The sequence below is a fragment of the Oryx dammah genome, unplaced genomic scaffold (assembly GCF_014754425.2).
Source record: "Oryx dammah isolate SB20612 unplaced genomic scaffold, SCBI_Odam_1.1 HiC_scaffold_9, whole genome shotgun sequence".
NCBI classification, from domain to species: domain Eukaryota; kingdom Metazoa; phylum Chordata; class Mammalia; order Artiodactyla; family Bovidae; genus Oryx; species Oryx dammah.
In genome coordinates this window covers 4809725-4821963 of record NW_024070193.1, presented here as the reverse complement: position 1 = coordinate 4821963, position 12239 = coordinate 4809725, and positions in this window count along the sequence as shown.

The following is a 12239-nucleotide window of genomic DNA, read 5'->3' as shown; positions in this document are numbered from 1 at the left end:
ACAGTGGAAACAGTGTCAGATTTTTCTGGGGGGGGGGCTCCAAAATCACTGCAGATGGTGACTGCAGGGATGAAATTAAAAGACGCTTACTCCTTGGAAGAAAAGTTATGACCAACCTAGGTAGCATATTCAAAAGCAGAGACATTACTTTGCTGACTAAGGTCCATCTAGTCAAGGCTATGGTTTTTCCTATGGTCATATATGGATATGAGAGTTGGACTGTGAAGAAGGCTGAGCGCCGAAGAATTGATGCTTTTGAACTGTGGTGTTGGAAAAGACTCTTGAGAGTCCCTTGGACTGCAAGGAGATCCAACCAGTCCATTCTGAAGGAGATCAGCCCTGGGATTTCTTTGGAATGATGCTAAAGCTGAAACTCCAGCACTTTGGCCACCTCATGCGAAGGGTTGACTCATTGGAAAAGACTTTGATGCTGGGAGGGATTGGGGGCAGGAGGAGAAGGGGACGACAGAGGATGAGATGGCTGGATGGCATCACGGACTCGATGGACGCTAGTCTGAGTGAACTCTGGGAGTTGGTGATGGACAGGGAGGCCTGGCGTGCTGCGATTCATGGGGTCGCAAAGAGTCGGACACGACTGAGCGACTGAACTGAACTGAACTGAAGTCTTTCAAATCTGGTATGAATTCTACAATCACATCACATTTCACTCTGGAGCAGACAAATGTCAAGGGCGCTAAGGCCCCGTGTCTAGTGGCCACCAGGCTGAGTTGCACAGGCCTGTGAGATCTTTGGAGAAAAGTGCCAAACAGACGTGTTAAAAGTATAGACAGTGGATATTTGAACGTCTGTTCTGTATTACAGGGGCTCTGAGGTTTTACAGTGGAATAGGAAAAGCCAGCACCGTTCAGATCTCTTTTCAGAAACATCCCTCCAGTGGGAATGCAAACTAGTAACAGCCACTATGGAGAACAGTGTGGAGATTCCTTAAAAAACTGGAAATAGAACTGCCATACGACCCAGCAATCCCACTGCTGGGCACACACACCGAGGAAACCAGAATTGAAAGAGACACGTGTACCCCAATGTTCATTGCAGCACTGTCTACAATAGCTAGGACATGGAAGCAACCTAGACGTCCATCGGCAGATGAATGGATAAGAAAGTTGTGGCACATATACACAATAGAATATTACTCAGCTATTAAAACCAACACATTTGAATCAGTTCTAATGAGGTGGGTGAAACTGGAATCTATTATACAGAGTGAAGTAAGTCAGAAAAAAAAACACCAATACAGTATATTAAAACATATATATGGAATTTAGAAAGATGGTAATGATGACCCTATATGCGAGACAGCAAAAGAGACATAGATATAAAGAACAGACTTTTGGACTCTGTGGGAGAAGGTAAGGGTGGGATGATTTGAGAGATGAGCATTGAAACATGTATGTTACCACATGTGAAATAGATGACCGGTCCAAGTTTGATGGATGAAACAGGGCACTCAAAGCCGGTGCCCTGGGAAAACCCAGAGGGCTGGGACGGGGAGGGAGGTGGAGGGGGGTGCGGGGCACAACTGTGGCTGGTTCCTGTCAATGTATGGCAAAAACCACGACAATACTGTAAGTTGCTTCCAAAAAGAAAGAAACACCCCTCTAACTGTCAGAACTGGACTGCTCCCGGCTGAGGCTTCCTGTTGGACCTGCCATGGGGGAGCACTCTGCAAGGCCATCTGGCCCCAGAGCACCCCTGGAAGACCAGCTGAGGCCTCTACTGCGGCCGTGTCCCAGCCCGGCTTCTCCCTCTGCCTGCCCCCGCTTCCTTCCCGGGGGTGTCCCTGACAGCAGCCCCACCTCCACCTCCTGCAGGCTGATTCCCTTTTCTGGGTCTGTTCCCCAGGGCACCACCCCCGCCTCGAGGGCTCACATACCCAGTGTGACATCCTCTTTCTCCATGGAGGCAGCTGCATCCACAGACCGAGACTTCTGTCTGTCTTACTGGCCCGAGGACTGGAGGTCTGCGGGCCTCTAGCCAGATGATTATCTGCGGCAAAGGAGGAAAATACGTCGTCCCTGCAAATTCTCTTAAAAGTCCCTCCAGTCTCAGGAATCATACTGGCTTCTCCAGCTTCTGTAAGAGATTTGAGAAACCTGGCTCTCAGACTACAACTGTGGTAAGACTGGATGTCGCTGGATGTCACGACGGGCCATTGTGTTGGTCTTGTTTCCTCATGTGGTGAGATGTGTAGGCACTCAACTCAAAGGTCCCAGCAGCCTCTCCAAGGACAACACGGGCTCCGGGACAGGCTGAGGAATCCTATCTTCCAGGAGATGGCTGGAAACGGTATAGCTTGTCATATCCAGGCACATCTTGGCATCACACTGGAGGGCAAGCAAATGGAACAGACCCCTTTTGAGTTGTCTCTGTGTCCTAAAATCTGGCTTGCTTGGCTTAGAGGTGAGAGGCACCTCTGGTTTGAGACCCTCAAACAAATCTCTAAATTCTCAGGCGAAAAAAAGAAAGCCAAAGTCCTGTTTTCTGTCAACTCCTTAACTCTTCCGGTCTTTCTGTCCCATCTCCCTTGTTGTTTCTCTTCGTAACCCCCACCATTCCTCTGAGGCTATCTCAAGGGCCTTCTCCTGAGACCGACCTGTCTTTTGTTTTTAAAAGCTTTATTGAGATATAATTCACATACCATACAATTCACTGTTTAATGAACTTAAACCATTGAATTTAAGTATAATTCAATGGTTTTTAGTATATTCAGAGTTGTGCAACCATAACCACAATCAATTTTAGTTTTCTTTTTTTTTTTTAAGTTTTATTCATTTGGCTGCAGCAGGTCCCAGTTGTGGCGCTTGGGATCGCTGATTTTCACTGTGGGATCTCGAGCTGTGGCATGTGGGATCTTAGTTTCCTATCTGGGGGTTGAACCCAGGCCCCCTGCATTGAGAGCATGGAGTCTTAGCCACTCGACCACCAGGGAAGACCCTAGAACATTTTCAATAACTCCAAAAGAAACCCCTCACCTCTTAGCTGTCACTCCCAAATCCCCTCCCTCCCCAACGACCCACCTCCAGCCCCAGATAACTCACCCATTTCCGTCTCTATACATTTGTTTATCTTCAGTTCACTTCAGTCACTCAGTCGTATCTGACTCTGTGTGACCCCATGAATCGCAGCACGCCAGGCCTCCCTGTCCATCACCAACTCCCGGAGTCCACCCAAACCCATGTCCATTGAGTTGGTGATGCCATCCAGCCATCTCATCCTCTGTCATCCCCTTCTCCTCCTGCCCCTAATCCCTCCCAGCATCAGGGTCTTTTCCAATGAGTCAGCTCTTCGCATCAGGTGGCCAAAGTATTGGAGTTTCAGCTTCAACATCAGTTCTTCCAATGAACACCCAGGACTGATCTCCTTTAGGATGGACTGGTTGGATCTCCTTGCGGTCCAAGGGACTCTCAAGAGTCTTCTCCAACACCACAGCTCAAAAGCATCAATTCTTTGGCGCTCAGCTTTCTTTTTAGTCCAACTCTCACATCCATACATGACCCCTGGAAAAACCATAGCCTTGACTAGACATACCTTTGTTGACAAAGTAATGTCTCTGCTTTTTAATATGCTGTCTAGGTTGGTCATAACTTTCCTTCCAAGGAGTGTCTTTTATATATTATATATAACATATATAATTGTAATATTATATATCTATATTTATATATATTTATAAATCATAATATATAATATATTATATATATTATATATGTATTATAATATATTACATAATATATATTATATATTACATATTATATATTGTTATAATAATATTCTTGCTTCTTTCCACTAAGCACAATGTGTGTAGCTCGAAGTGGAGCTGCGAGATGCTGTGGCAACTCTATGTTTAACCGTTTGAGGAGCTGCTGCCTGGTCTTCCACAGCAGCTGCACCCTTACGTTCCCACCAGCAGTGGATGAGGTTCCGACTTCTCCACCTCTTCACCACTGCTTGGTATTTTCTTTTTTGATTAAAGCCAGCTTGGTGGTGGTGGTTTAGTCGCTGAGTTGTGTCTGACTCTTGCGACCCCACGGACTGCAGCCCGCCAGCCTCGTCTGTCCATGGGACTTTCCAGGCAAGGATACTGGATGGGTTGCCACTTCCTCCACCTTAGAGGGTATAAAATGATATCTCATGGTGGTTTGATATGCCGTTTCCTGATGACTAATGATGTTGAGCATTTCTTCATGTGCTTGTTGGCTGTTTATCTTCTTTGGAGAAATACGTATTCAGATCCTTTGCCCATTTATTTAAAGTATATTTATTTGGCTGCATTAGGCCTTAGTTGCAGTGTGTGGGATCCTCGTTGAGTCATGCAGGGCTCCGTGCAGGCTTAGCTCTTTTGTGGCATGTGGGATCCCAGTTCCCGGACCAAGGATCAAACCTGTGTCTTTTGCATTACCAGGTATATTCTTAACCACTGGACCACCAGTGAAATCCCTGCTTATTTTAAAATGTGGTTGTCTTCTCATTATTGATTTAGATACTTCTTTATATATCTTGGGTATAAAGGTCTTCTCCAATATATGATTTGCAAATATTTCCTCCCCTTCTGTGGATTGCCTTTTCAGTTTCTTGATGGTACCCTTTGAAGCACAAAAGTTTTAAATTTTGATGATGTCTAGTAATTTTTTTTTTTCTTTTCTTGCTTGTGCTTTTGGTGTCATATCTAAGAACCGATTGATTTAATCCAAGAATATAAGGATTTACTCATCTTTTCTTCTAAGAGTGGTATGGTTCTAGCTATTACATTCAGGCTTCGATTCATCTGAGTTACGTTTGGTATGATGTGAGGTAAGGATTCAGCTTCTTTAATCTTTGTTGACCCTCCCAGTTGAATGTGGCCTTTCCCCCTTTATCAGTCAGGATAGGCTAGGGTATATTCCAGCAACAAGTGGAATATATTGAGAATTCCCACGTCTCAGAGGCTACAACCACCAACGTTTGCTTGCTACTCATGCTGAGAGTACACCGTGTGTCAGCCATGACCCTGCTCCATGGCTTCTTCACTCTGGGACCCAGGCTGATGGTGCTGCCTCTCCCTGAAACACTGCCCCAGAGCTGTGGCAGGGGAAGTGAGACAGAAGCTCCTTAAGTTTCTGTTCAGAAGTCACATGTGTGTCTTCCATTCTCCCTTCATTGGCCAAAACAAGTCATAGGCCAAAACGTGATGTCTAAGGGGGCAGGCACTGCAAGGAGGAAACACTGATCATTCGGATGAACGGGAATACACTTAACACTTCCTCATCATCCTCTGTATGATTCGCTGCCTTGTTCTCCTGGTTTTCCTCCCAAACTCACCATGCTCAGACCTGAATTTATCACCAGCTTCCTGCCACCCCCAAATCTGTCCCTCTTTCTGAACCCCCGACTTGGTAAACAGCACCCCATTCTCCTGGTTGCCCCAGTCAGAACCTTGACACCACCTTCTCCATATTCAACCAACATGTTGTACTGAGTCTACTTCCTAAACATCAATTGAACTTGTCCCTCTGGGTCCACTCTTGGTGACTGTGCCCCAGACCAACACTGCCTCTCCACTGGTTGATCAGAGTCCTGCCCCTTCTAATCCACTCTCCATGTTGAGGCCATAATCATTCTCATAAAATGTAAACCCAGCCTTCTACTCTCCAGCTCAAAATCCCGGCTGGCTCTCCATTGCTCTGGTGTGTGTGAGTGCGTGCTCAGTCGCTTCAGTCGTGTCTGACTCTTTATGACCCTATGGACTGTAGCCCTCCAGGCTCCTCTGTCCATGGGATTCTCCAGGCAAGAACACTAGATGGATAGCCATGCCCTCCTCCAGGGGATCTTCCCAGTACAGGGATCGAACCTGCGTCCATCTCCTGCATTGGCAGGTTTCTTACCACTAGCGCCACTGGGGAAGCCCTCATTGCTCTGGGGATACTGATTAATACACTAAAGGGCCTTATGAGACCCTTCAATATGTGGCTTCAGTTCTCTCTCCAGTCTTACTTTTGCACGGAATCTGCCTGGCATTTTACTGCTCTTGAGCTAACTTTAGTTCCCCAAAGGCATGGTGGTGACTTCACTCAGGGCTTTTATCCCCATGTGTGGGATACTGTTCCTCCTCCTCTGGTTAACTCATACTTGTTCTTAAAGTAACAGACTGGATATCACTTGCTCCCTCCTTCAGACGAGGTGATCGCTAAGTGATGGGGAGATGGTTTGGCTAAGAGGTTAAGAGGGAGGGTTCTGGAACCTGACGAACCAGTTTTGAACCCTGGCTATGATCTGCAAGCTGTGAAACAGTGTGAGGCATCACTTCCCTGGGCCTCCATGTCCACAGGCATAAAATAGGGGATAATAAGAGTCTCTATTACATAAGGCTGTGGGAAGGATTAAATGAATAAACGCAGAGTGCTGAGAACAGCCCCTGACACACCATGAGCACTCAACCAAAACTCGCCTTCACTTCCGTGTATCTTCAGAGCAGCCTATAGTGACTCCTATAACTTAGCATTTATCAGACAAACGTAACTCCCAATTTATTGACCTGACTACTTCTCTGCATTGTAAGATCCTAAGAGTTGGGACAATGCCTTATTGTCCTGTCAGTTCAATTCAGTCGCTCAGTCACATTTGACTCTTTGCGACCCCATGGACTGCAGCATTCCAGGCTTCCCCGTCTATCACCAACTCCCAGAACTTGCTCAAACTCATGTCCATCGAATAAGTGATGCCATCCAACCATCTTACCCTCCGTTGTCCCCTTCTCTTCCTATCTTCAATCTTTCCCAGCATCAGGGTCTGTTTGAATGAGTCAGCTCTTTGCATCAGGTGGCCAAAGTATTGGAGCCTCAGCTTCAGCATCAGTTCTTCCAGTGAATATTCAGTGTTGACTTCCTTTAGGATTGACTGGTTTCATCCCGTTGCAGTCCAAGGGACTCTCAAGAGTCTTCTCTAACACCACATTTCAAAAGCATCAATTCTTTTGAGCTCAGCTTTCTTTATGGTCCAACTCTTACATTCATACATGACTACTGGAAAAACCGTAGCATTGACTAGATGGACCTTTGTCAGCAAAGTAATGTCTCTGCTTTTTAATATGCACTCTAGGCTGGTCATAGCTTTTCTTCCAAGGAGCAAGTCTTTTAATTTCATGGCTGCAGTCACCATCTGCAGTGATTTTGGAGCCCCCCAAAATAAAATCTGTCACTGTTTCCATTTTTTCCCCATCTATCTGCCATGAAGTGATGCAACCAGATGCCATAATCTTCTTTTTTTGAATGTTGAGTTTTAAGCCAGCTTTTTCATTCTCCTCTTTCACTTTCATCAAGGGGCTCTTTAGTTCCTCTTCACTTTCTACCATAAGGGTAGTGTCATCTGCATATCTGAGGTTATTGATATTTCTCCCGGCAATCTTGGTTCCAGCTTGTGCTCCATCCGGCCAGGCATTTCCCATGATGCACTCAGCATATAAGTTAAACAAGCAGGGTGACAATATACAGCCTCGACGTGCTCCTTTCCCGAGTTGGAATCTGTCAGTTGTTCCATATTTGTTGTTTCTTGACCTGCATACAGATTTCTCAGGCGACAGGTAAGGTGGTCTGGTGTTCCCATATCTTTAAGAACTTTCCACAATTTTTGTGATCCACACAGTCAAAGGCTATGGCATCGTCAATAAAGCAGAAGTAGATGGTTTCCCTGAATTCGCTTGCTTTTTCTATGATCCAACAGATGTTGGCAATTTAATCTTGGGTTTCTCTGCCTTTTCTAAATCCAGCTTGAACATCTGAAGTTCTCGATTCATATACTGTTGAAGCCTCACTTGGAGAATTTTCAACAACACTTTCCTAGCGTGTGAGATAGTACAATTTTGTGGTAGTTTGAACAGTCTTTGGCATTGCCTTTCTTTGGGATTGGAATGAAAACTGACCTTTTTCCAGTCCTGTAACCACTGCTGCCGTTTTTCCAAATTTGCTGTCATATTGAATGCAGCACTTTTAAAAGAATCATCTTTTAGGATTTGAAATAACTCAACTGGAATTCCATCACCTCCACTAGCTTTGTTTGTAGTGATGCTTCCTAAGATCTACCTCACTTTAGACTCCAGGGTGTCTGGCTCTAGGTGAATGATCACACCATCATGGTTATCTGGGTCATGAAGATCTTTTTTATATAGTTCTTCTGTGTATTCTTGCCATCTCTTCTTAATATCTTCTGCTTCTGTTAAGTCCATACCATTTCTGTCCTTTATGGAGCCCATATTTGCATGAAATGTTCCACTGGTATCTCTCATTTTCTTGAAGAGATCTCTAGTCTTTCCCATTCTATTGTTTTCCTCTATTTCTTTGCATTGATCAAATAGCAATCTCTCCTTGCTATTCTTTGGAACCTTGCATTCAGATGGGTATATCTTTCCTCTTCTCCTTTGCCTTTCACTTCTCTTCTCAGCTACTTATAAGGCCTCCTCAGACAACCATTTTGCCTTTTTGCATTTCTTTTTCTTGGGGATAGTCTTCATCACTACCTCCTGTACAATGTCATGAACCTCTGACCATAGTTCTTTAGGCACTCTATCAAATCCAATTCTTTGAATCTATTTGTCACTTCTACTGTATAATCAAGGGGATTTGATTCAGATCATTCCTGAATGGTCTAGTGGTTTGCTCTACTTTCTTCCATTTAAGTCTGAATTTTGCATTAAAGAGTTTATGATCTGAGCCACAGTCAGCTGTATTATTGTCCTGTAGTAAGCAGAGTCCCTTGGACTGCAAGGAGATCCAACCAGTCCATCCTAAAGCAGATCAGTCCTGGGTGTTCTTTGGAAGGACTGATGCTTAAGCTGAAACTCCAATACTTTGGCCACCTCATGCAAAGAGTTGACTCATTGGAAAAGACTCTGATGCTGGGAGGGATTGGGGGCAGGAGGAGAAGGGGACAACAGAGGATGAGATGGCTGGGTGGCATCACCAGCTCGAGGGACATGAGTTTGAGTGAATCCCGGGAGTTGGTGATGGACAGGGAAGCCTGGTGTGCTGTGATTCATGGGGTCACAAAGAGTCGGATACGACTGAGCAACTGAACTGAAATGAAGCATTTATTAAATATTTCAGTACTAAATCAATGGTCCTTCCTCATTTTGTATTATGATATTGGGAAGAACTCTGTCCTTCCTACTTGCTAACCTTATGGAGGGCAGGGTCCTATCTCCCCAACAAAGCCACCTCGCTAAGCAACACTGAATTCATACCAGTTGAGTTTCATTCTCCTGAGAGCCTTTAGCCTTTTCCTGCTTGTTCACATACTACAGCCCTGATGCACTTCCACACAGCTCATGGGAACCTGGAATCTCAGGGACTTTCTGTTACCTGTAGCCCACTGTCATAGTAGGTCAGTCATATAAGAAGGGATTAAGGATAATGAAACTCAAATTATGAGTTAGAAGTTTTATTTTGGTGGGGTGTTCTGTAATTTTTGTGAAGAATATGAGCTGAGAGATTTTCTTCATCATGTAAAAGCTACTGAAACCCTAGATACTGTTACAATGACCCTACCTCCTACCTGCTGGATGGGCAGGATAACAGGCTGGAGTATTATTAATAAAAGGAGGATTAAGCAGGATGTAAAAGCTGCAGGCTTTATAAACTAGGAGATTGGGATTGACATATGTACACTACTATATATAAAAGAGATAAATAAGATAAATAAAGACCTACTGTATAGCATAGGGAACTCAAGACTGCAATGGCCTATATGGGCAAAACATCGAAAAAAGTAGATATGTGTATAACTGATTCAGTTTGCCATACACCTGAAAGTAATACAACACTGAAAATTGTGTTTACACCATTATAACTGTACTTCAGTTAAAAAAAAAAAAAAGGCTGCAGGCTTTAGTCTAGGCTGTCAACAAATACACGTCACAACCTGTATGTGATCTGCTCATCCCACCTGGAGAGTGAAGGAGGGTAAACGGTGTCTGGGTTTCCCAGGGAGTCTGACGTTTCCTGAATCGTCTCTGCAGAAGGAGTGCATTCTGGGAAGAATTGTTTTTATCGTTTCACTTGATGTCACAAGAAACAGAAATCGTGCAGGAGAAACCACACCAGCGGACTTTAGGCCCATGACTAGTCACGGCTGAAAATGACCACAGGAGGGCTCATCTGGATGAACGTGGAATTATCCACCTCTTACAGGCAAGGATCAGAGTAGGGTGTGATACTGGACAGCGGGTGGACTGTTGAGTTGCACAGACCACAGTTGAAACCCCAGCCTTGCTGTGTGCTAGTTGTCAGGTGGGAGACCTGCTATGGAGCCTCTTTAATCCTGTTTCCTCGGTTATTAAAAAAAAAAAAAAAAAAAAACCAACCCAGGGATCATATTGCTGCTGCAGAAGCAGGGCGAGGATTAAAAGGAGTGGTTTCTGGATGACCTCTGGTGTTCACAGGCCTTCAGGAAACGCTGGGTCACTTCCCCTGTTCCGTGCCATCCTCCACTGGTTAAAGGACCTGCACAGATGCTTGCCAGGGTCTGTGACACTTGACGTGTTTGCTCCTCAGCACAGGTTGGTGGTGGGCATTTCTGTGGGTTAGATGAGCTTGGGGGCTTTTTGATCAGGACCAGAGTGCCTGGGTAGACGAGCATCTTCCCTTAGTCAGAATACAGCATGTCTGATCAAATTCACAATCCTGCTTCTCACTGTTCACTGGTGGTGTTTGGAGGTTAAGGGGACTGGAGGGCAAGGCTCAGGGCCGGGGGAGACACAGGGCCACACAGATACCCAAACGAGTAGGTACCCATAATTCAGCTGGAGCCGCAATTCAGGACGGTGGCCATGTAGACGTCTTAGAACGACAGGACTACCTCTGACTTCCAGCAAGTTCTGCTCACGTGACAGATAACAAAAGGCCTGTCTCAGCGCCCGGCTCTTCTGACGCTCAGTTGGGGATCACGTGGACATCTGCTCCTGGGCAATACACTGCCCTCCAGCGCTGCACTGTCTTATATTTGTCTTCTTGCCATTTTCCTCTGGTCTTATCTCCTGAAGACTGCTCATCCTGGAGCCACGTAAGGGAACTCAGGCAACGCCTCCCTCAGGTAGGCCCAACGTCTCCCGGCTGGTCTGGGGCAGAGCTGACCTGTGATCTGCTCATTGAGTCTTTACTCACCGACACCAAAGCTTTTTCCGAAGTCGCTCAGCTGATACAGAGAGGTTATGACTGGAAGCCATGACTCAACCATAGGGAATCAGCCTTTGCCTTAGACAGTTGTGACTTCTCAGACACTGGTCTAAGGAATTCTGGCCAGGAACCAGGGAGATTTCCTTACTGACGCTTTGTTTAGTCGCCTGGCCATTTTCACAGGGCAGTGAGTCAAAGATTATCCAAGTATCAGTCAAATGGAAGCAACATCAACAATAACAGTTACCGCTGACTGTGTATGTTCCATGTCCCGAGCTGTGGATGAACAGTGGTTACAGACACCGAGACTTGGTTCAGATCACTCAAACCTTGTGGGGTGGGGGTGGGGGCGGTGGGCACGTCTTGGCTCTACCACTAAACTAGCTGTGTGACTTTGGGCAAAAATGTTGGGCTTAAAGCTCAACATTCAGAAAACGAAGATCTTGGCATCTGGTCCCATCACTTCATGGGAAATAGATGGGGAAACAGTAGAAATAGTGTCAGACTTTATTTTTTTGGGCTCCAAAATCACTGCAGATGGTGACTGCAGCCATGAAATTAAAAGACGCTTACTCCTTGGAAGAAAAGTTATGAGCAACCTAGATAGCATATTCAAAAGCAGAGACATTACTTTGCTGACTAAGGTCCGTCTAGTTAAGGCTACGGTTTTTCCTGTGGTCATGTATTGATGTGAGAGTTGGACTGTGAAGGCTGAGCGCTGAAGAATTGACTCTTTTGAACTGTGGTGTTGGAGAAGACTCTTGAGAGTCCCTTGGACTGCAAGGAGATCCAACCAGTCCATTCTGAAGGCGATCAGCCCTGGGATTTCTTTGGAATGATGCTGAAGCTGAAGCTCCAGTACTTTGGCCACCTCATGCGAAGAGTTGACTCATTGGAAAAGACTCTGATGCTGGGAGGCATTGGGGGCAGGAGGAGAAGGGGATGACCGAGGATGAGATGGCTGGATGGCATCACGGACTTGATGGACGTGAGTCTAAGTGAACTCCGGGAGATGGTGACAGACAGGGAGGCCTGGCGTGCTGCGACTCATGGGGTCGCAGAGTCGGACACGACTGAGCG